The sequence below is a fragment of the Lissotriton helveticus genome, chromosome 1_2 (genome assembly GCF_964261635.1).
Source record: "Lissotriton helveticus chromosome 1_2, aLisHel1.1, whole genome shotgun sequence".
Classification (NCBI taxonomy): domain Eukaryota; kingdom Metazoa; phylum Chordata; class Amphibia; order Caudata; family Salamandridae; genus Lissotriton; species Lissotriton helveticus.
Window position 1 is genome coordinate 441,959,251 of NC_136058.1, and position 25,789 is coordinate 441,985,039.

Consider the following 25,789-nt stretch of genomic DNA (forward strand, 5'->3'; position numbering starts at 1 on the left):
ACAAGATCAAGTCAATGTTGCCAAAGAGATACAATTTAACATCCCAAAAAATATTGAAGTTCAGAATCCACATTTAACCCCTGCTCAACCGCCCGTAATTTGAGTATCCATCTGGCCTCACATTGGCGCACCTTGAGTTCCCTGTTGCCACCTCGTTTATCACCGAAGACATGTTCTATGCCATGAAAGGTAAATGATAAATGTCCCTTTGACTAGGGCAACTCTTAGCATGGTTGGCCAATGGGTATCTGAGATCTAATTTTTTGAGAGCCCTGAAATGTTCTGCGATTCTGTCCTTAAGGCACCTAATTGTGCTTCCTATATAGATCTTTTGGCACTTACACCTGATAGCATACACAACATACTTAGTACTACAATCAATATGTTGAAAGATCTTATATTTCGCAAGCCCATTGTATTTGAATTCCTTAATACCATTTTCTGCAAATTTGCACATACTGCAGTGCCCGCATTTAAATGAACCCTTATTGTAAGTATGGAGCCATGAGGGTCCTTTGTTGACACTTTTGGGATAGCTAGGGCTAATCATGCTACGTATTGTTAAACCCCTTCTATATGAGATACTTGGTTTATTCTTCATATAAGTATTTATACTTGGGTCAGACTTCAACAAGTGCCAATGTTTTTTTAGGATGTTATAGATTTTATGGGACCAAGGATGATAATTCGTTACCAACCTAATGATGTTAGTCTTTTTCTTCTCACCCCTTGGCCGCAATGTTTCACCTCTATTTAACTTCAACGATCTCTTCTTGGCCACACAAATAGTATCTTTATGATAACCTCTCTCTAGGAAGCGTACTTCCATATCCTCAATACAATTGTGAAAGTCCTCATCCCTACTGTTATTTCTTCGAGCTCTAAACATTTCCCCAAATGGGATAGCTTCAATCTGTCCCTTGGGGTGAGCACTACTACCATATAGAGTTGAGTTACATGAGGTACTTTTTCTGTAGAGACGACTATTAATTGTACCATTAGCAATAAATAGCTCCGTGTCTAAGAAGACAACACTCTCCTTACTAGATGACATTGTAAAGGACATGTTAAATTGATTGTTATTCATATGGCCTACAAATTCATTAAGTCTCTCGGTATCACCTGTCCAAATAATGAAACAGTCGTCAATGTATCGTCCATAATACAGAATGTTCTCCTGCCATTTTGCACCCCCTGGGCCCCAGACATGCACCATCTCGAACCTCCCCATAAAGAGGCATGCCAGAGATGGTGCAAATCTGGAACCCATGGCGACTCCACACTTCTGTCTATACCAATCCTGGTTGAACAAAAATACATTATGTTCTAAAATAAGACGTGACATAGTGATTAACATGTCAGAGTGCTCCATCAGTCTTTTGTACAAAAAATATTTTAGTGCATCCAATCCCTGTTCATGTTTGATATTCGTATACAGGGATACGACATCCAATGTGACTAAGGTCATAGTATTGTCCCAATTAAAATCTGCCAGAATATTAAGGATGTGGCCTGTGTCTCTAATATAAGAAGCTAGGTTAAGAACATGGGGCTGTAAGAATATATCAACGAACTCAGAGAGTCGTTCCAATGGCATTTTTATGAATTTTGGGCAATGTATAGATGCACGGATAACGTGGTTTCACAATCTTAAGATAAGCATGTTCATCATCATTCAACAAGCCTTTGATATTCCAATCTCTAAGTTCTGAGATAACAATTCGTATAATATCAAAAATCAGAGTGTTAGACAGTTTTATATAACATTCTGCATTTTCCAATTGACCCAACAATTCCGCCTCATACATCTCTTTTCCCATCACAACTATATTTCCACCCTTATCTGCTTCTTTGATGACAATTTGATTGTTTAAACTCAATAATTTAAGGGCATTCTGTTCTCCTTTAGTTAAATTGTGTGGGGTATAGGGCCTACTAGATTTACTGAGCATTTGATCTTCATATTTGTCAAGCTCTTGATTAACAATACGATGGAAGACCTCAATATTGTTACCACTAGTAAGTTGCGGTGTCCACTTGGACTTTTGCCTTAAGCCACTGTCATCACTCCCAACTGTATTTAGATCCAGGTCTCTCACAACTTGATCTAAAGTGATCGGATCTTGCTCATTATCAGTAATAGATAACAGTAATACAGTGTCTCTGATATCTTGGATAGATTGGTTACCCACACATACTGGTGCTTGTTGCAATGGTTTATTTTGTTCAGCATTTGCAAAATATTTCTTAATCTTGAGATTGCGTACAAATCTATACAGATCAATTTTAACATTTGACATATCACATTTTGGTGTGGGGCAAAAACTCATACCCTTCTTAAGCACAGAATTAATAATATGCCTCGTTTAGAGATTCGTTTAAGGTAAGGGACCACTAATATGGTTTTTGATGTTTTCTAATGCTGTTTATCCAATTGTAAATATAGGTATAATGTTGTAAATAATTATTATGGTTTTTATTATATGTTTATTTTTAGCTGTGCTTACTCGCCTTAAATACTTATAAAGGAAATTATTGAACTACAGATTGTTGCTTTAGGTGAGTTTTAGGAATAAGTAGCTTTACCTTTTGGGCTGGTTTTCACGCTGCATGTCCTATCAGATGAATGTTTGGGTCATTCTTGGTGGTTGCTATGTAAGAGGTCCTTACATTGAATTATGTTATTTCACTTTTTTACTTTTTTTAAATATTTCTTTCTTCTTTTTGTTATTACACTTGGACTTAAGCTTTTCTTTGTTGCCTATCTCTGTGCGGCGTAATGACCCTATAGGGATATAAGGTTCACACTGGGTTTTCCACATGGTGGAGGTTAGGCTTAGCTTCCACCATGAGTGGAGAAGTACCTGATGTTGGTTTTATTTGTATCTTGTATTTACAGCCCTGAGGAAGTCTTTATGGTGTTGATGCACCAAAGACGAAACATGCATGTTGGCTGTTTTGTGGAGATCTAAAGATACAAGTGTGTGAAGAAAATTGTCTCATGAGTTCATGTGAAGAAAAAGAATTGAAGAAAAATTAAAGATCACGGATACTCCATTCTGGACATTTATTATTGGCTGAACCCTTTTACCAGTTGTCCGCTTTGCTGTCATCAAGAAGTGGAGAGAGGGAAATCGGCAGGCGGCCCTTTTAAGCCGGAGCTTAGGACGGACATCAGAGGATACACACTCGAAGAAGGCGGGGGCGGAGAGCGTGTCAGGTTGGTCAGTAGTTGGTCCAGCTACACGCGGCATGGGAACGCGAGGCGGAGAAACCAGCGGGGGAAGACCGGAAAGACAGAGAAGGACTAACAGCTTTACGAGAGAGCGAACCGGAACCCAGGGGAGGTCACAGCTTGTCTGCGCTTTAAGGCTGTAACTGCCGCCTACCTTCATATTGGGGTCGAAACGTCGACTTTTGATTTCACCTCAACAACGGCTTAAGCTAACAGTTAACCTGATACATGCAGGAGCTTTTTGAGCATGTTGTCTAACTAAATGGTCATGAACAGTTGATGTCGTTCTTCATAACTGGCTCACATTTGAAGCCAGGGCTATTACGGACTGTTTTATAAACTATGAAGAAATGTTTACTCTTTAGATAGGAGTTAAGATCTGCTATATTTTACCTTCACCCTGCACTGCCTCCCCTTCTCCCCTCTTCCCTTGGGGCACACATTTTTCTATGATGATTATGAAATGCCTTTATTGGTTTTGTAATTTGTGTAATCCTTTGCTATGTTATCACACTGTGAGTAAAAACAAGTGTGATAAGACTTCAGTTTAGTTGTATTTTCATTTAGTATTCAATTGTTTGTCTGTTATCTGTACTGGGACCCCCTTGTATATGTAACAGCTTGTCGGCGGGCAGAACACCCGAACCTGGCGGAGGAGGGAAAGCCGAAGCAGAAGACCAGACCTCACTGAAGGACGCAGAGTCACCACGCCACGGCCCCGGAGTGACGTGGCTCTTCCAGGTGCGTGGGCGTCTACAGGGCTTTTGGAAAGGGGCTGAGTAAGAGAGGGACGGGAGGGAAGGCTGAGGGGTGAAAGGGACCAAGGGAAAAGGAAATAAGTGAGAAGGAAACAGAGACAAGAGCAGAAATCATCGGCTACTCTTTTTCTTTTGGTTGCTCCAACTTCTACACCACAGCTTTCCAAACTATGTGGCGCGACCCATATGCAGGTGTGTCGCATCGGCAAAATCGAGCTGCAGGGGCTCTTAGAAGGGGCGAAGCAACAACAAAGCCCTATTAACATGCACAAGGTCTTAAAGACCTGTGAAGTGCTCGGGTGCGGCTGTGAGCGGTCCCGGGCTGCCACACACGACGGGGCAGGGGGAGGGGTGCTGAAGTAGGGTGACCACCGTTTTTGGCGGAGTGTCCCAGTGTCCCGACACTTTTCTCCAAATTAGAGAAATGTCCGGGTTTTACAACAGCATCCGGGTAAAACATCCAAATGTCCCGGTTTTAGTATGCTGTTTAGATCACCCCCGCGGGCCTTCCAGCAACAGGCAGAGTGGCGCTGCAGGGGCTCTTATATGAATAACAACAAAGCCTTATTAGCACGTTAAATGATCTTCATTTGTGGATAGTCCATTTGGCAAAGGGCCCTTCAATGAGTGAATACGGTGGGTTATTGGGTCCAGGGGGTTGGCCTGGGGTTTGGGGCAGCCCCGGGATCGCGGTGCATTGGGAAAAAAAGCTGCCAAGAAGCCCTATAGAAGCTTTCACATTTACATCATACTGCACGCTGCGGCTTGTAACCTTACGAAAACAAAAACATAAACAATTCAGTTCAATGGAGAATGCCCGTGTGAGCCTTGGGCATGGAGGAGTGCGGGGGGGGGGAGTGAGTAGGGGCGCTGCGCACCTGGGCACCACCAATACAGGAAAATATAAAAAAGATTTAAGAATGAAAGCAACATTTTTTCCTCTTTGTCACAGACCCTTATGGAACCCACAGAATATGTTGGTCGGGGGAGAGGGATAGAGTGAGACAGAGAGAGAGAGAGTGAGACAGAGAGGGAGGGAGTGAGATAGACAGGGAGGGAGACAGAGAGTGAAACAGAGAGAGTGAGACAGAGGGAGACGGAGGGAGAGACAGAGGGAGACGGAGGCAGAGACAGAGGGAGAGGGAGGGAGACATAGAGAGAGAGGGAGGGAGACAGAGAGGAAGGGAGACAGAGAGGAAGGGAGACAGAGAGGGAGGGAGACAGAGAGGGAGGGAGGGATACAGAGAGGGAGGGAGATAGAGAGGGAGGGAGACAGAGAGGGAGTGAGACAGAGGGAGGGAGACGGTCGGCAGGAGAGGGAGTGAGACAGAGAGGGAGTGAGACAGAGAGGGAGTGAGACAGAGACAGAGAGGGAGTGAGACAGAGGGAGTGAGACAGAGAGGGAGGGAGACAGAGAGGGAGTGAGACAGAGGGAGGGAGACGGTCGGCAGGAGAGGGAGTGAGACAGAGAGGGAGTGAGACAGAGAGGGAGTGAGACAGAGACAGAGAGGGAGTGAGACAGAGGGAGTGAGACAGAGAGGGAGGGAGACAGTCGGAGGGAGAGGGAGTGAGACAAAGAGGGAGTGAGACAGAGAGGGAGTGAGACAGAGAGGGAGTGAGACAGAGAGGGAGTGAGAGAGAGGGAGTGAGACAGAGGGAGTGAGACAGGGAGGGAGGGAGGGAGGGAGACAGTCTGAGGGAGAGGGAGTGAGACAGAGGGAGGAAGACAAAGAGGGAGGGAGACAGAGAAGGAGTGAGACAGAGAGGGATTGAGACAGAGAGGGATTGAGACAGAGAGGGAGGGAGGGAGACCGATGGAGGGAGACAGATGGAGGGAAAGGCCACCTCTGCCACTGATTCCCTCACTAGTACCCTTTAACAGTGTCCCTCAAGTCTCTCTGTGTGGGGTGTGTGTGTGTGGGGGGGTATGTGTGTGGGGGGTGTGTGTGGGGGGGTGTGGGGGTGTGTGTGTGTGTGTGTGCGGGGGTGTGTGTGGGGTGTGGGTGTGTGGGGTTGGTGTTGGGTGTGTGGGGTTGGTGTTGGGTGAGTGGGGTTGTGTGTGTGTGGGGGTTTGTGTGTGGGGGGTGTGTGTGGGGTGGTGTGTCTGTGGGGTGGTGCCTGTGGGGTGGTGTGTGTGGGGTGTGTGTGTGGGGTGGGGTGTGTATGTGTGGGGCCCGAACCCACCATAGGTGGTTCGGGCTCGCTCGCTGCGCTTTCTCGTGTTACTGTGTCCCTGAAAATATTTTCACAAAAGGGTGTGTCACCAACAAGAAAAATTTGGAAAGCTGTGCTCTACACCCTCCGTTCACATTTATGCATAGTTATTATTTATCCCTCACATCTTCCCTTGACTAAACCATAAAGCAAAAACACTTACCTGAGTCTTTTCCTTCTGTCCGAGGGACGGCGGCGGCCAAGGCACACCTAAGGGACTGAAGAATATAACAGAGACAATCAATCATTGTGATTTCCTGTAATACTAATAAAAAGTGCATACCAAGAAATTATTCAATGCAGTGTGCTCCTTATTGACCGACTCTTCTACAAAGGGGAGCTACATACTTTCCCTACAGGGAATGGGAGACAGAAACACAGAGACCAACAGACACACACATACGGGAAAGCATAGTAGGAAAACGCTATATACAGTTTTTATATGCTTGCATATGTACATTGTTAGGACTCGCTATTATATCCCGCAGGGATTAATAGCGAGAGTATATAGTAGGCAAAACAAACTCTCGACCAAGCGCAGATTACGTCCAGTTCATGTGAACCAGTCGTGTGAGACGCGCGTCCACGTCAAACCCATCAGCCTCGCACCGCAATGGAATGCTGCCTCCCAAGCTGCTCCCCCGCCATCAGACTTCAAAGCAATGCGCTCCCGCCCCGCACCCCCCCAGCAATGCCAAGAGCTTGTTTAACAAAAGCGAACGGTGCCGCTGGTTTCATTTATGCAGTCTGCATTAGGAAAACTCTGGTCGTTCAATCTATGTCCTAGTTGTGTTTAAAACACAAAACCGCAGTGGTGTGAGACAGTTTCTTTTTCTTGCCTTCTGCTCCCCTGATTGTACTCGTTTTTCTAGCCTCTGCCCCCCTGATTGTGCCCGTTCTCTTGCCTTCTGCTCCCCTGATTGCACTCATTTTTTTGCCTTCTGCTCCCCTGATTGTGCCCGTTCTCGTGCCTTCTGCTCCCCAGATTGTACTCGTTCTCTTGCCTTCAGCTCCCCTGATTGCACTCGTTTTTCTTGCCTTCTGCTCCCCTGATTGTGCCCGTTCTCTTGCCTTCTGCTCCCCTGATTGCACTCGTTCTTCTTGCCTCTGCTCCCCTGATTGCACTCCTTCTTCTTGCCTTCTGCTCCCCTGATTGTACTCCTTCTTGCCTTCTGCTCCCCTGATTGTGCCCGTTCTCTTGCCTTCTGCTCCCCTGATTGCACTCGTTTTCTTGCCTTCTGCTCCCCGGATTGTGCCCGTTCTCTTGCCTTCTGCTCCCCTGATTGTACTTGTTCTCTTGCCTTCTGCTCCCCTGATTGCACTAGTTTTTCTAGCCTTCTGTTCCCCTGGGAGCGGGGCAGCCATGATCAAATGCTGGTCCTGACATGCTAGAGATATTTGTTAACATATAGGGGCCCTAGATCACATTTTGAAACAATGGGGTCGATTGGCTTGGCATAATAGGAAAATACATGAATATTTAATGAGAGCCTTTTTTAGCTAATCTATTTGAAAAATGTGCTTTACAATGCACTATTTGACCCAATACTTAAAAACATTTCCTCAGTTTCTGAACCTCTCTGCACACTCCATAGAGGAGGTTTGGCTCATTTGCTTCACTTTCTACAATTCAGAGCTAGTATTATTTCCCACCACTTTCGAAGATCATATCAGCACCATAATACAGGTGGAAATTAAAACAGACATTTGTTTAACTTGTATTTTCATAATAATGATGCAGTTATTATAGAATGTTAGTGATGTCAATTCTTGTGATGTCCTAAGGATTAAGGTTATATGACTTCACCTCCTGGAAAGACTCAGGATTAAAGGTCATATGATATAACTTCCTCTGGTTCTCAACACCTGCTCTGCCCGCAAACACGCGGTTGAACTCTGAGACCTACTCGACTCAACCACCCCAGACGTCACCTTCCTGACGGAGACCTAGCTGAACCCCTCCTCGGCACCCGACATCGCCATAGCCATCCCGGAAGGCTACAAGATCACCAGCAGGGACCGCACCAACAGAGTAGGAGGAGGAATCGCCTAACACCGACGAAGCCCTCAGCACCACCGAACACCTCCACTTCCAGATCCACACCGACCCCAACACCACTCTCAGAGGAACCCTTGTCTATAAACCCGAGTAAGTAGTGCGCTTTACAAATGCTATGATTCATTAAGGTCAAAGGCTGTGTGATGTCACTTCTGATACCCCTGGAATTTTGGTGAATCGATGTCCATGCAGAAAAGTTACAGACAGGAGAAAGTCAGCCGCAAAAGATAGAAAAACACTGGAAAATGAAGGGATAAAAAACCTTTGATAGTAAAGTTGAAGAAAAGTAAATAGTATAAATGTACAAGGCCATACTTTTACTAGTGGGAATAGTTACAAGTTAGAAATAATAATAAACATGATTTACTGGGGTCGCCAGAACCATCTGCCAAGGCTGCAGAGCTGGTGGTGGGAGTCGACTTGGTGGTGGTTGTCTTCCCACCTTCCGCAGCACTGGTGGTGTTGGCAGCTGTTTATGAAGGTGCCCTCTTGCCCTTGGGTGCTTATGAAAGGAATAAAGATAAAAAGAACAATGATTGGCGGTACTCTCTCTTTACAAAAAACAGTTTGACAGGGAAAGTATTGATTATTTTAAATCAGATAACCTATTCCTAGATTCCTAATCTAAAATTACATTTTGAACTATTAATTCATTTCCATGAATGATCTTTGCTTCTCCAACCTCTTTTGATGGGCCAAGTTGGTCTCCCTTTGCATAGTACAGTACGTACATCAGGGAGATTGAGACTGTATGAGCTACATAAAGCCACAAGGAAGACGCTAACACCCCTGGTATACTCCTATCATAATAGTAGTAGCATCCCTTAAATGTTCCCAAGCGAACACCTGGCTGGCTAACACTGGAACAGAATCCTGGCAGTATCAATCACTCTCTGATGCAAAAAGTGCATTTATGTGAGTGAGGCACACTAAATCTCCATAGCTGCCAAGGTTTCAGATTGCTTATGTGTGACATTTTCATAGTTTCAGTGTACTTATGAGTGACTTCCAACGACCAAATGTGTGACACTTAGAGTGACACTTTCTATCAAAATCAAGTTATGAAAATGGAAGGGTACTTACCTTCTCATATACGTTTTATTTGTTTTAGAGAGCTGCTCATAACAATGTAGAGTGTCAGAGATCGATACATCACACACACATTATACAGAGACAATGAATCATATCTGTGTAAATGTAGTCTATAGGTAAACTCCGCCATATTGGATGAGTATGTGTGCCCAAATCTGGTATGATAACCGGAAACACCCAGCTTTCAGTCCGGGGCCCATATAATCGGTGCAAGTGTATTATAGTTAAGAGAAAGAGTAACTCAATACAGTAATTATTAGTCCACTGAATAGTCTGTTCGGCCATGTCGACAAACACACATTCGTGCCCTCCGAATATGTATTGCTTAAATGACACTCATTGTGCGCAGGTGTAGGCACAGATCCAGCCAATATCTTGCTATCATCATCCTATTTGCACTGCAGGAGTATCTGGTGTCTGACAAATGCGGCATCTTGCAGGGGCTTTGGTTTTCTCAGAAAACGTAATCTGCAAAACCATGAAATGACTGCCACTCTTATGATCCCTCGGAGGGTCTGTACAAGGAGTGACCGGTGACTGACCCTCTTATGAACCCTCGGAGGGTCTGTACAAGGAGTGACCGGTGACTGACCCTCTTATGATCCCTCGGAGGGTCTGTACATGGAGTGACCGGTGACTGACCCTCTTATGATCCCTCGGAGGGTCTGTACAAGGAGTGACCGGTGACTGACCCTCTTATGAACCCTCGGAGGGTCTGTACAAGCAGTGACCGGTGACTGACCCTCTTATGATCCCTCGGAGGGTGTGTACAAGCAGTGACCGGTGACTGACCCTCTTATGAACCCTCGGAGGGTCTGTACAAGCGGTGACCGGTGACTGACCCTCTTATGATCCCTCGGAGGGTCTTTACAAGTGGTGACCGGTGACTGATCCTCTTATGATCCCTCGGAGGGTCTGTACAAGGAGTGACCGGTGACTGACCCTCTTATGATCCCTCGGAGGGTCTGTACAAGGAGTGACCGGTGACTGACCCTCTTATGATCCCTCGGAGGGTCTGTACAAGGAGTGACCGATGACTGACCCTCTTATGAACCCTCGGAGGGTCTGTACAAGGAGTGACCGGTGACTGACCCTCTTATGATCCCTCGGAGGGTCTGTACAAGGAGTGACCGGTGACTGACCCTCTTATGATCCCTCGGAGGGTCTGTACAAGGAGTGACCGGTGACTGACCCTCTTATGATCCCTCGGGGGGTCTGTACAAGGAGTGACCGGTGACTGACCCGGGGTCTGTACAAGGAGTGACCGGTGACTGACCCTCTTATGATCCCTCGGAGGGTCTGTACAAGGAGTGACCGGTGACTGACCCTCTTATGAACCCTCGGAGGGTCTGTACAAGCAGTGACCGGTGACTGACCCTCTTATGAACCCTCGGAGGGTCTGTACAAGGAGTGACCGGTGACTGACCCTCTTATGAACCCTCGGAGGGTCTGTACAAGCAGTGACCGGTGACTGATCCTCTTATGATCCCTCGGAGGGTCTGTACAAGGAGTGACCGGTGACTGACCCTCTTATGATCCCTCGGAGGGTCTGTACAAGGAGTGACCGGTGACTGACCCTCTTATGATCCCTCGGAGGGTCTGTACAAGGAGTGACCGATGACTGACCCTCTTATGAACCCTCGGAGGGTCTGTACAAGGAGTGACCGGTGACTGACCCTCTTATGATCCCTCGGAGGGTCTGTACAAGGAGTGACCGGTGACTGACCCTCTTATGATCCCTCGGAGGGTCTGTACAAGGAGTGACCGGTGACTGACCCTCTTATGATCCCTCGGGGGGTCTGTACAAGGAGTGACCGGTGACTGACCCTCTTATGATCCCTCGGAGGGTCTGTACAAGGAGTGACCGGTGACTGACCCTCTTATGAACCCTCGGAGGGTCTGTACAAGCAGTGACCGGTGACTGACCCTCTTATGATCCCTCGGAGGGTCTGTACAAGGAGTGACCGGTGACTGACCCTCTTATGAACCCTCGGAGGGTCTGTACAAGCAGTGACCGGTGACTGACCCTCTTATGAACCCTCGGAGGGTCTGTACAAGCAGTGACCGGTGACTGACCCTCTTATGAACCCTCGGAGGGTCTGTACAAGCAGTGACCGGTGACTGACTCGGCTTCTTCAACACTGCAATGCTCCCCCCGCCCGTCCCATGACCACACTGGGAGCTCCAAACTCCCCCCAGCCCCAGTGGCCGTTTAAATGTCCCAGATACAAAGCGACCAATGCACCTTAGAAACGGGGATGACTGCAGCCAGGCTTAGCATGATCGGTCTCACGCGCCGTGCAACTGCGCATGTGTAGAAAACAGACGCTGTCTCCAGCACGCGCAAAGATGACAGTCCCAATGGAGCTTGGAAACTGGGATTAGAGTGTCTCACCTCTCCTGTGCACCGCTCAGTGGGGGCAGCAGGGCCTGGGGGAGAGGCTAAGTCCGGCACCCGGGGGCCCGGATGCCTGTGAGGAGTGGGGCCCGGTGTGTTATTGCCCCCGGAGTGACGCGCACGCTCACGCCGAGCCACAGGCGGGCGAACAAAACAAGGCGTCTCACTGCTGCGCACGCGCAGGACCGCTCGTCACTTCTGCGCATGTGTGGAGCGAAGACACTACTTTCAATCGCCGAGTTAGGACCGTGCACGAAGTGCAGCCTGTGAACTACCCTGGACAGAAGACGCTCAGTCTCACTGCGCCTGCGCAGAGGAAAGACACTTCCCCCAATATAGAGGAGCCAACCCGAGACGCTTTGCACTGAAATCTCAGCGTTTGCTGTGTCGCGAGGCGCCTCGTGGTCCTTGGTGGGAGAGGTGTCTGTCCTCCGCGCATGCGCAGTTAATCCAAGGCCTCTTCACCCCTTGCTCATGGTTCAGTCCTGCACTCGGGCTCAGCAGGGAGCCCAGGCCCCGAAATAAACCCCAGGTGAGGCCATGACCCACAGCAGGGAGCCCAGGCCCCGAAATAAACCCCAGGCGAGGTCATGACCCTCAGCAGGGAACCCAGGCCCCGAAATAAACCCCAGGTGAGGTCGCAAGGTGGAAAGATTGTCTGGAGCTGGAGGGTCTCGAGCCTGCTCTCCGGGGTTCATCTGTTGTTGTTGTTGTTGCATCGATCGATGATTATTTTGTATCATCAATGCTCCTTGGCCCTCATTGCTGGAGTTGCGTCGCTCTTTTCAAGGCCTCAGCAAACGGGGACATTTTTTCACCTGAAAAGTCTGTGATGCGAAGATCGACTTGAATCCCGTTTGTGGCTTTCACCAGAGTGAAGGGGGGGCAGCCATGCCCCCCCCCCCCCCCGCCAATCGAAAGTGAAAGAACACACTCCCAGGCAGCACCGACTGCGCCTCATTGCACCTGGGCCTGCACAGCATCATCTGATGAGGATAAAACTCCCCCAAATATGACTCAACCTCACTAGGGCCTCAGTAACCAGGCAGCACCGACTGCGCCTCAGTGTACCTGGGCCTGGGCCTACACAGCATCATCTGAAGAGGCTAAAACTCCCCCACATATGACTCAACCTCACCAGGGCCTCAGTAACCAGGTAGTGGTCAGCCAATGCCCATCAGGTAAACAAGCATTGGCATAGCCAGTGGGTCTCGCCTTTGGGACCTTATAAGTGTTTAGTTATCCAGCACAATATCCTTGGTGCAACAACATCAACTGTTGCAAGACTAAACACTTATAAGGTCCCAAAGACAAGACCTATTGGCTATGCCAATGCTTGTTTTAATTGGTTCCTGTTTGTGCCTTTTAGAGATGCAAGCTTCTGTTTCATCCTCCTGTCTAACTACTCCAGCATTTTGTTGATCTAGGTCACAGATACTCACAAACATTTTCTCGGGGCCGCAAAGTTTGGTCTATGGTGTGACCGAGTGCCGCACTGATGCCAGCGGGGTGTAAAGTCTGGGATGGGGAAACAAAGCATGTATATCTAGTGGCTGCCTTTAAGAATGAAGGTGTTCCTAAATTTAAGGGCCTAGTTACTTCATTTTCCTAACTGCAATTAACCTTTAAATAAGTGTTTGCTGTATATGTACGTTTCTTGTTCATGTTAGTTCTGACTCGAGTAAACAGCAGCCCAGTGCTGCTGCTGCCCAGGAGTCCGCATGTAAAGGCCATGAAGGGCCTTTTGCGGCCCCCGGGCCGTATTTTGAGTATCACGGATCTAGATCCTCCCGGCGACCACCCCAGCTACATGTGTATTTCCATGTTCTTCAAAAAGGGGTCGCAGTTGAGCAGACAGGCTTGTCAAGTGTTCAAGGAAGTGTGAGTGTGACGAGGCTGGTGTATTTATTCACCACTTAACTAATCAGTCTCCTGTCCCTCCGTCCTCACGTAAGCCACAATTTGTGACACATTTGCTATTTTAAGGATTGTAATAACATCACTTTTGTATATTTAAGTCCATACAGATACTGAAAACAGCAAACCGCAAGTACAAAAATGAAAAGTACAAGGGGCACGAGCCCTAAACAAAACAAAAAATAGGTTTCAGAGGGGCAGGGTTTGTTAATTAGCATAGGCAGTGTGCAGTAATGTCACAGAGAGGGACATTGCAAATCTATTATGCCTCTCTTTAATGGTAATGAACCGGCATTCACGTAATATAAGCACGCACATGAGCAGCGTATACCCTCATGTACATGAATAAAGAAGTCTTAAATGTATTTTGGTACAACAATGTGGGAGAGTTTTAATGAAATGTGGGGGAACATGTTAACATTGACTTTCATTGGGCAGAGCAAGTTTCCAGTGGGAGAAAGCTAAAATATTTTAATGCATGATATAGAATGAATATAGTGCTCTCTGAATCTGACTTGCATATCTATGTACTTTTTTTACTGCATTGCACAGATATTCTATGCAGTAGTCTATTATTATTTTCCTTTTGCATGATAGCTGTGCATTACAGTTAGCTTATAGATGCCACTTCTTCAGCTATTCACTAATGGTGAGCATTTTTATTTTGGTGCCCGTAAATATTCTCTATCTCAGTGCGACCCTGATAGTTGGCAGCCCACTAGCGATTCATTTGATGTTTACTAAATACCAGGCAGTTGGGGTAAACCTGCTACTTGCTACCAAATGGGTGTTTGGACACACAACAAACTGGAACAAGCATTTGCAATGCAATTTGTCTCACATTTTCGCAAGTTTGAGCTATTGGCATTGTAAATGACAATGCCTTTTATTTATGTTTTGGGTCTCAAAACATAAATAAAATGCTTTGTCATTTACAATCCCAATAGCTTAAACTCGTGTAAATGTGCTACCTGTTGCATTGCAAATGCTTGTTATCTTCAGTCTCATGGTCTTTTTAGTAACATTAGAAAACTTAAATTTGAAGCTTTTGTGTGGACCCCTATGGCCTAGGGCGCTGTACACACAACCATACATTTCTAATTCGTTGTCAACAAAGTTTGAATTTGAATGATTCTGCCCAGGTTTAACCAAAAGCTGTCAGTTACTGAAACATTTTGCATAGTGTATTTTCCTGTCAACAAATAAACATGTGTGTGGAATAAATGCCTTAGTGGCCGCTTACTTCCTTGAAGTACTATTTTCCTTACAGTAAAGTCCCCAATTTAATTATATTCAAATGGCATTAGATTTATGGAATTCCCCCTTCCCACCCCACAACAGAAGCAATCCTATGGATTACCTAGATACCTGTGTGTGTGTGGTTTGATTTCCACAGTTGTCCTTGACGACTCCGGTTCTGGTGTGCATTACTGGGTCAATGGTGAAGATGGACATATACTGTTTAAAGAAGTTATGTCCAGTGGTCCTTTTGGCAGCGGCTATAAACCACTCGCGCCTCTTTGTCCTATGCTCCACTGGCATCCCACTGATTTTTCAGGGAAGATTAAATCTGCCCCTGTAAGTGTATCCCGCTCCTGGGAAGCCTGTGGGATCTATTCAAAGCCAATGGCCTGTTACATTAAAATGCGCGAGCTACCGGGGCAGAACCCACAGATGGCAGCCGCTTTACACACTTATCACACTATCTGCTGGTATTCACCATGCACGCACTCACCCTGCACGCACTCTCCCTGCAGTGGCTAGTGGCTACCTAGCTGGTGATCCCCTTTGCACACACTTTTGTTGCAGTGACTTCCTAATCGGCTGTGGTGACTTCTTAACTTTTGACCCCCATACACGCACTCCCCCTGCACACACTTTGTTGTAGTGACTTTCTGCAAGAAGCCTCTCTATGCACAATCTCACTGACACACTCCCTCTGATATAACGTCTGCACAATGGTTCCCGGTGCACACATTTCTCTGAAGACACGCGCCTTGCACGCACTTTCCATGAGGGGTGTCACAGCGATATATATACCGCCAGCGCGTTTTCAGGGCATCGGTGACGTATCACGCACTGCTGGCAGACAGTTGTTCTCAGACACTACCTGCACTCACAGTCCCCTCACAATCACGCTGCACACACCTTCAACGAGCAGCCCTTCATCGCTGCACACAGACTTCCAGCAGACAGTCATTACACACACTGGTTCACCCTCTCCTTGCTTCCTCACCACCTGCACGGATGCAACCTTCACTCGGTGATTCCATACACTCACTATCACCCGTGCACACATCCACTCTCCCCACAGTGACTTCTTGCAGTGTGCGCCCTATTCACACCTCAACCACACGCGTGCACACACAGTCCCGGTAGACAGGGGCTTCCCCTCCCATACAAACTCACTCCTTTCAAGATCTCACTGTGACGGCTCACTACCAGATGCGCACCTCTGATCACTCCCCGAGTTACACCTTCAACCAGTGACGCGCTGCCCGGCCTCCCTCCGGGGGGCATCCAATCTCACACCAGAGGAGCGCCCGTTTACACACTTATCACACTATCAGCTCCATCCTTTTGTTGTTGTTAGCCACTGCCATGGCACTCCGCTCTGTGGTAGTGCCCCCAGCCTCACCCTCTTCAATGCCCTCGATGAAGTCTGCAGCGATCCCCTCTCATGCACAGCTCCCAGGCACACGTCAGTGCCCTTCTCCCACCAGCAATGTCCCCTCTCCCCCCTTGCAGGGCATCCCTTGCCCCCTGCAGCCCCCGTCCCCGAACCCTGTGTTACCCTTCTAACCCCCGAATTACTGCTTGTCTACTACAGTGCCCTTTCGCTCCCTCTTCAGCACATCTGTTACCCCCACCAGGCCCTCTCTCGCTCAAGCAGTGCAGCTTTCACACCACCTGGAGTTCTTTCTCACATCTAGCAGAGCCCCTTTCACCCTTAGTAGCGCCACTCTCATCCCCAGCAGCACCCCTCACAGCGCCCTCTCACCACCCCACAGCGCCTCTCACATCCTCGCAGCGCCCATCACACCCTCGCAGCGCCCATCACACCCTCGCAGTGCTCATCACACCCTCTCAGCACCCATTACACCCTCGCAGCACCCATTACACCCTCGCAGCGCCCATCACGCCCTCGCAGCACCCATCACACCCTCGCAGCGCCCATCACACCCTCGCAGCACCCATCACACCCTCGCAGTGCCGCTCTCACACCAGCTACAGTTCTCTCACCTCTCGCAGCCCCCTCTCACCCTTAGCAGCTCCCCCTCAAGCTTTGAAGCCATCGCTGTTGCATATTTATCTTATGCAACTAACAACCATTGACAAAGCCAATAGTCCTGGCTTGTAGTAGATGTAATGTTACTTGTTATATATGGATGGAATGGCGAAGCAGCAAAATACCAGTGGGGCGACACACTATGCCGAGCACGTATTTTCAGTTTGGGTTGTTAAGCCACACCCTTCATTACATCGACCACGTCCCTCTGGGAGCCATCACAAGGTTTTTCATTCCACTTAAAGCCCTTCCTCCGGTATAGTGACTTCCTGCTGAAAGGGAGAACAAGTTCACTCAGGCCATCATACCTGCCAACTTGAAAAACCTGCATCGGCAAAAGGCAATAGGTTTCGCCTATATGAAATCTATTGGGTTTGGCAATTACTTTTTTACATATTGCATAGCAGTTGAGCTTCTGTGAAACATGGCTTAATGTAAAAAAAAAGGTCTATGATGCGCACACCATTGACTGCGTCATAGTGCCTTTTTTTTACCATGAGATATGTTGCGCAGCAGCTGTAGTGCTGTGTAATATGTAAAACAATTGACAGAGCCAATGCATTTTGTAAAGGCGTAACCTGCTGGCTTTGCCAGTGCTTGTTGTCGGTGGTTGGAAGGGCGCAAGTGTGTCTTGAGTAGCCTGGTCAGGATGTGGCTGCTGCTCATTTAAAATAAGCATTTGCTTTGCAACAGGTCTCCCATTACTGAAAGTTTGAGTTATTGGTGTTTCATTATTATTTGCAAAGCCAACAGCTCAAACCTTCTTTAATACGAGACCTATTGCATTGCAAATGCTTGTTTTTGGTAGTGTACTTACTATTGGGGTTTGATCCGATCCATAACTTCTGTTTAAAGCGGAAGCAACACTGCCTAACTTCAATCTCGGTATGCTAATTGTTTTATAAAAAAATAGTGCGCAGTAACATGCGCGCGCTAACTTACGCTATACGCATGCGCCAAAAGTATCCCACTATGAAAAACAGGAAGAGATGTGCACACACCACTCTTCCATTTGTCTGTCTGTCTCTGGTGATCTTCCTGCTGGCGCGCACTCACGCCATGGGGAAGAAGATAGCGGTATCATTATTGTCGGCTGCTTCTCAGTGTTTCCTTTCACATATATTCTCTGGTGTTCCTCGTGCACCCTCTTCGCCTCCCACCTTTCTTGACTGTCTTTAAGAGAGATGCCTAAATTAACTCTGCCCGCTCTGGTAAACACTTGTTGCCATCTAAATGCTGTTTGCGCACTGCACCCAGGAAGGCAGACCCCACTCCTAGTCAGTCTCTCACATTGATGCTGTTAATTGGCCACAACTGTTACCGTGGCAGGCTGAGAACTGCAGCCAACCCTTTAAACATGGGATTCAGGTGCGTAACCTAGGCCCTGCCATAATCCAAGCCCCTCCACCCTCCCCGCCCCATCACTCAAGGAAATTGTATTTTATTTATATAGCTCGTACTACCTCTGACGAGGCGTAGGAGTGCTTTCCAGCGAGTCAGAGATGATTTCCTTTCATTTTTTGCAGTCTTATACATAGCTGCCAAGGTTTCAAATTGCCATGTGTGACATTTTCATAATTTCAGTGTAATTATGAGTGACATTTCAACGACTATGAGTGACACTTTCTCACGAGCAAAATCAATCAACCATTATAGACGAGGGAAAGATATCAATATCAGAAATGACACCAGCCCTGCTAAGTACAACGCATCAAGAGATGGACTAACACACACAGCTGCCAAGTCTTTAGCATACACACCAGTTACATGTTTATGTTTATACTCTACTTATTAGTGGTATTTACGTCTATCACATGTGACTCTTTTATTAACATTTTATCAAGAGAAGTTTGAAAGAAAGCGTGTATGGGACAAAATATCAAATCAGCATCCATGTATTGAAACCCCTAGATTAGACCACCAATTCCACCATAGGAGAGTTTCAGATTTCTAAAGCTGGTGAGCATCAGGTTCCATAGTACTGTGGTTCCTCTCATTTTTTTAAATTACATTCAAAATCTATTTCATTCATTGCAACAACTAACTGCCCCACCATCATTAGCAACCTTAAAAACTCCTTACTGCTCTTGCCCCACCCCCATTCTCCATCATTGAAATGCCTGCCCAGAGTCCTCAAAATAAACATACCAGGGACCGGGCAGAGAACCGGAGCTGGGGAGGGGCAATAACAGGGCATCAGAGGAGGAAATAACAGGACCTAAGACGGGGCAATAACAACATCGGAGGGGCCAATAAGAAGGCATCAAAGCAAGCTTTAATAGGGAGTAGAGCGGGCAATAACAATGAATCAGAGGGGACAATAATGAGACATCAGAGGAGGCATTAATTAGACAATAGAGGGGGCACTACTAGCATCAGAGTTGTCATCAAAGGGGCTAATAAGGCCTAAAATGGAACAATGGCAAGGCGTCTGTGAGGGTAACTAGACACAACAATAATATGGCACCAGCGAGGGCAATAAACAGGTACTGGGCATCATAGAGGCTAAGAGTTGCTTTCGCCCCCAGTTCACAACCTACACCATCAATCGAACCAGCGCTGAACTGCATAAGCCCATAAGTGCCTTTCCTTAAAATTAAGTGTTGGAATTCACCACCTGCTCAAATTAGGCACTATAATTCAACCGCCTCGCCCAGGTTCCAATAATGAACAGAAACTACCCCTGAACTCGCTGGAAATGCCCAAGGGCCCATAATAAGTTATTTCTGCCGGGACGGTTAATATTTATAAAGTCCCAGTGATAATTACAAGATCCCAAAAATGTACTGCCAACATGTTGCATTTAAAAAGGAGATTTATGTTGCTTAAACCTCTGCAGGGTAGTCCGTGGGAAAATTAAGAATTACTGTTGAATCGGGACTGTGTGGGTCCCACTAGTAATCGAACTGTAACGCCTCGCCCCTTTACCCCCGGTGTCGGTTACTCGGTGGGGGATGGGGCTGTTGTTGGCAGAATTAACAGCCCATCCGTGGACCTCAAACTGTGAACCTAAATAGGATTGAGCTGCATACGATTTCATATGCAGCTATTACATTATTTGAAATAATGAAATCAAAATAAAGAACAAAAGTGGACATGTCTTGTGTGTGTGATTGCGAATATTACTTCTGTCCTTCAAAAGTGTATCTTTCCTGTTAGAACATTCCTGCTAAATCGAACTGATTCTACGTACATACTGGGTATTAATGCAGCATCAGGGAAATGGAGCACCAGGACCGAAATATCGATATGATACCTACTTCACTTGGCTGCAGTCTGGTCGCAGATGAGTCATAATGTTTGTGTGTCCGGGAAGCTGCAGAAGGGTGGCACCTCACTCCGGCCTGCTAGGGCTGGCTGCAGCACAGCAGGCTGAGGTCTGGCGAGGCCTTGATTCCAGGACCATTTGCCGCATGGCCCACGGCCTCCACCCAGTGATAGGGCTGCCTGCAGCTGTCCTGGAAGTTCAGTGAGGGGCCGCCCAGTAATACTCTCCTGGCTGCCGCTTTACACTGAAATCCCCAGGTCATCACTTCTCCAAATCGCCTGCATTCGATACTAGCCGGTAGGGGTAAAATTAATAACAGCTGACAGGGATTCGGCAGAAGCTGTTCTTTGTTTCTGAATAACAGCACCTGAGGGGAGAGGCAGGGTCGTGTAGTAAAAAGGGCCGATTGATTCCCCGACACCTTCGCACTTGCAGGTGGAACTAGTCAAACTAAAAGTAAGCGGTTCCAGAAATTGCTGCAACAGTTTACAAATACACAGAGAACATTACCTCCTTCATTTTGTTTGCTTTAGACACTTGCACGAGTGCCACCATTGCCTACGTAATGTTTGTTCTTGTGCTGTTGAACGTGTCTGCCATTTATTGCAGTATTATCGTAGTTCTACCTGTGTCTAGGTACTCTTTTGTAACATGCACAGACACGTCACTTATTCCCTGTAACACACTTTGCTACCTCGTACATTTTCTTTGCTTCAGATTGCACAAGTGACACCATTGCCGCGTTTCTTATTTGTGTTTGAGTGCTTGCTGCCTATCTGCCATTTAGAACACTATTATAGGGTCTACACTTGTTACTTTACACGTTTTTATACTTGCACGCATGCCACTTTTTCCTCCTGTAATATTAAGCACCGCGTTTCACGGTTTGCTGTGTATTTTTGTTTGCTGACGATTGACACTTTATTTTGCCTCATGTAATTATAAATTAACGTTTTGCTTTGTTGTAATTTGTAATTTTCTCCTTTAATTCATGTCAGACAAAGTCATTGACTGTCTTGTGAAGCGCTGACGGCGTCCCGGGGTAAACAGTCCGCGCAAATGCATAATTATGAAATAAAACCATAATGAAGTCGGCTGACCCTTACTTCTGTTGAGCTGGGCGGCTGCCTGCCGCGGCGGCCGGGCACCGCCGCCGGGCCCTCGCAGTTTTCTTTCCTGGTCACGGTGGCGGCCAGAGCGGTGTCCTGTGTCGGCGGCCGGCTCAGCTGAGCTACCAGGCTGCGGCGCCCGCGCTGCCACAGGTGCGCTGCAGACCCTGCTCTCAGCCTCTGTGTTTTAGCGGGGGGGGGGCTGCACAGGGGGCCGCGGCGGGTGGCCATGCTTGCGAGTGAGGACTGCGCGCCGCCCGCACCCTGCTGCCTGCACTAGTAGTCTCTCTCTAAATCACCCGCCGCTTTCCTAGTTCCTGCTTCCTCCGGACGTGACGGTATCCCAGGCTGGCCGGCACATCCGGATTAATTCCTGGCGCCCTGTTGCGCATGGTACCGTGATTGACAGCTCTGAGGCTGTATCGACTGCGGGCAGGCCGGGCGCCGGCCGGCCCCCCTGCAGACTCAAGTTTCCAGGGCAACGGGAACAGTGAGATACATTGTAGCGCGGCGGCGCCGCTCAGAGAGCTCAGCTCAGAGCTGCTGCAGTCTGTGGTTCCAGTTTAGGCACACACACAGTAGTCGGCAATATGCGCAGGCTGAGGCAGCATTAACTCAGAACTTAGAGCCCGGGCCACATGAGCTGCTGGCGCGCCGCTGGCACAGGTGGCAAAATGCGTGACAAATGCATTCAGTGCGGTGATGCGGATCACCGCACTGATATGCGTGAGTGTCACACCAGTTGCGTGACGCTTGACAGGACTGCTTATACTATGACGAACAAGACACACAGAGATTTTTATAGTATTTAGATGTGAGTTGCACATTTTCAGACGATTCCTTGTTTTACTTTAAATACCTGATGTTTCTGAAGAAAGAGTTGATCGCGCCACGCGAAGAGGCTGCCATGAAATAAGCGGGCTAGTGTCTCTAAGCTTTGCAAACAGACTAAGAGGTGTTGCCAAAGTGGCTGAGAGGCAGGGCTGTGCGTAATGACCTCTTGTGATGCTTACAGAAGACAGCTGGCCACCTTAGAAGGGAGTTCAGAGCCAACCTCTCGCCAGCCTTTCTGCCATTCGCACTAGTCCATGGATTGCGGTGGCATTTATATGTCTGTTGAGTATGTTTGGGAAAAATTGGTGGGCTTTAAAATACGTCTCTTACATAATACCAAAAGTTAAGATGCACTGAATTTAAGTTTATATAGCGATTTCTACCCCTGACGAGGCGCTAATATTTCACACAGATTTTACGTCAAATATTGATAAAATCTTTTGATTTTTGCTTCATTTTTATTTTACTGAAATCATACACATTGCTCAAGGGTAAGTCTCAGTAGATAAAAGGGCTCTCGGCGCGCTCTACTTGTTATCACAGCGCGTTTAACCCCTCCCATTCTCTTGACGGAACCGTTCCGTCACGAGCCTCGGGTGGGCTGTGCTGGTGACGGAACGGTTCCATCGCGGCCCGTTAGCCGCGCCTGCGCGGCGCGAATTCCGCGTCTGCGCTGAAGGTTCTATTAGGCAGGCACGGCCGTTACGGAACCGTTCCGTCATAAGCACAGCTCACCCGCGGGCCGTGACGGAGCGGTTCCGTCACGAGCACGGGACCGCCGCGCGGCCCCGCCTCCCCCTAAGCGCTGCGGCGGAATAGCCGCCGCAGTGAAGGGGTTGATGTTAATTACCATCTGTAGTGTGTAAAAATGCAGAAATAATTTCTTTTAGGTTTTTGGCAATGGCATTTTCTTTGTCTATGGTTCTGGTTACCATTTTCTGCAACCCTGCCTTCCATGCAGTTACAAATTATATACTGCAGACTCCTGAAACATATCTTAAAATATTGAGATTAAAAGGAAGAGAATCGAAGTAACAACTTACAGTATCAGAGTGTCCAGTGGCTTGAGACACTTGCATTGGACTTCACTTCTCTAATAGAGTTATGGCTACAGCCAAGGGAGCGGGTGGAGGAGTGGGCGTGTTCTCCCTTAGGGAGAGCGATGCAAAAGCTGGTGTAAAAGAAGTACAGTCAATCAAAGAAGAGTGCCCTTTCCTATGTTTTGCACGCTGCAGCGTGCTCCTTGAAGCTTTTTTTGCCTCCTCCCTCCGCTCCCAGGGTTCTCCCAGTCCCCACTCCACCATGAAGTGCTGGCACTCGTGGACACCCGCAGGGCTATAAAAGTCTTACTGCCTCAACAGATCCCTACAGAGATTGTTGTGTTTAGATTTAGATACCCGTACATAGATTTCCCGAATCATGTCCTTATATAGGCACAACTCTCACTTCCCTTATTTAGGCATAGAATCCCAGTCCTGATTTAGGCATCAGCCATGCTAATCAAATACAGGCATGGTCACCTACATCCGTCCATCCCACGTCACAACGAGTTCTTAGAAACCAGACTCTTAAGCCATTGGGACTTCCCCTGCTTGGATTATTGATTTCTCCAAGAACTCATTTATTATGCATGCACAACTGTTCCTTAGGGGTTCATTCATGATGTTCCTCTGCCCGACTTTACGTCAATGCTAGCATTCCTAAGCACCTTCCAGGTATAAATATACCTTCACTTACCCTGGCAAACCACGGCTCGGCTACACAGCTCGATATGGCTCGCCACAGCAAGTTTGGAAGGAATTAGAGTCCCCACCTGACGCACTGACCAGATGCTGTCATCCTGCTCGCAGAGAATCCAGCTTTCAGTGTTTCTGACTCCCTTCGTGGAGTGTTAGAAATTGAGACCCGGAAAGAGATTCCAACAGCTCTCATTCTAAGGTATGGAGCATACTGGAACCTAGAGGGACTCTTAGCAATACAAAACTATAGCTAGCTATACTATATAAAACAGCACCTACTTCTTACCTCGTACTACACTTAGGTTAGGTACAGTGGGGTAGAACAATTTAGAAGCACCAGACAAGCAATTTAGCCTGTGTTATGTATGTATGTGTATAGGAATATATGTCATAGCTAAAAAACCATGCTATTGCAGTATTATTTCTTCTTACTGCTCACGCTGTACGTATTATATTTAGCATTCCGTCTTACGATTGTGACGGATCATATCTCTTGCACGAGAAATAAGACTGTTCAATAAATTCTTTTATTGATACGCCCGTCTATCTATTTCTGTGTAACTCTGAAGAAATGAAGCTTGCACGATTCACTGAGTGAAATTGTTATCTATTGTTTCCACGATTCTGAGAACTATTTAGATTCTAAGTGGAAACACATTTGTCATGTTTATGCGGTTGTCAGAAACTAATCCCTTCTCTTCATTCAAGAAGTTTCTAGTGATCTCTGAGTTAGCTGGCACTACAAGTAATTAAGTTTAATGTACTCGATAGAGGCATACTGACCTCGGTCCTATGACAAAAGTATAGTGTATATTATTCCAATGTGGGGAGCCTATGAAGGAAATATAAACTACACTACAAGGTGCTGTCATCTCTGTTAAGTAGACGCTATTTAAGTTATTAAAACCTGTTGCCACCTATTTAAGCTCTTACTCTGTGCTTTTAATACTCGAGGTGTCTGCATGTCACATTGCCTCTCCAAATGCATTAGCTTTGTTTAGGGGTGGGTTATCTCAGTTTCCCTCAGTCAGCCTCCCACCATACCGCCATCCTTTACCCCTTCCTCTCTTTTGTTTCCCTGAGCACCAGCCAGCACAGGACAAGTACTTACACTTAAAAAAAACTGCGCTTTGCATTCGGAGTCTCCCTTCTGGGGGCCCTCACTTCCAGCCCTCACAACATAAATCTTCACAGGCTGCCCATTTGCTTTGCTCTCATGTTATTTCTCCCGTTGTCCGTGTGTTGCAAATGCTTGTTATTTAAAATGCAAATTACGTTTTTATTTGTAATTTATCGGTGAGGATTCCTACAGCCCTTTTCATTTAAACCGACCCTCTCCATTTACCTTTTAAACTTAACTCTTCCCCCCTCCCCCCTCTGCCCCTAATACCCTTCCACTGCCCCCAGTCAATTAAAACAAGCATTTCCAATGCAATAGGTCTCGCATTTGTGAGAATTTGAACCATTTGGCATTGTAAATGACAATGCCTTTTATTTACATATTGGTTTTGAAAACATAAATGAAAGGCAAATGTGAGACCTATTGCATTGCAAATGCTTGTTAATATTTACAATTTCATGAATTTGGGTGCATACTTAAAGATACACGTCGACAAGTCACAAAGCGGTAAACAAAACTTAAAGACCTAGAACAACGATTTGACACTACCCAAGGCATGGCCATACTGGGAGAGATTCGTACCGTAATCTCTGAGTACCAAGAGTTTGCTGAACAAGAACTTAAATACGTCGCTAAACATGGCGTGGCTCGATCTTATGGAGAAGGGGGTAGACCGGGAAGAACATTAGCTCATAAAATTTGCACAGGGCGTACCACACATACCATGATTAAAATTGTAGATCTTCTAGATTATACA

The 25,789-nt window shown here is 47.0% G+C and overlaps 1 protein-coding gene across 2 annotated transcripts in view; it reads right to left on the bottom strand.

The window, feature by feature from the left end:
• Positions 1-11,906, bottom strand: part of LOC144807681 (uncharacterized) — a 50,288-nt gene extending 38,382 nt beyond the window's left edge. The window contains exons 1-3 of one of the 2 annotated variants that reach the window (XM_078673319.1): positions 11,754-11,906; positions 8,634-8,768; positions 6,371-6,425 (exon numbers count right to left, since the gene is read on the bottom strand). The gene's annotated coding sequence lies outside the window, so the exon portion shown is untranslated. Of the gene's footprint in view, positions 1-6,370; positions 6,426-8,633; positions 8,812-11,753 lie in introns of those variants that run through there. The other variant, XM_078673318.1, reaches the window with a different exon arrangement.
• Positions 11,907-25,789: the final 13,883 nt, after the last annotated feature.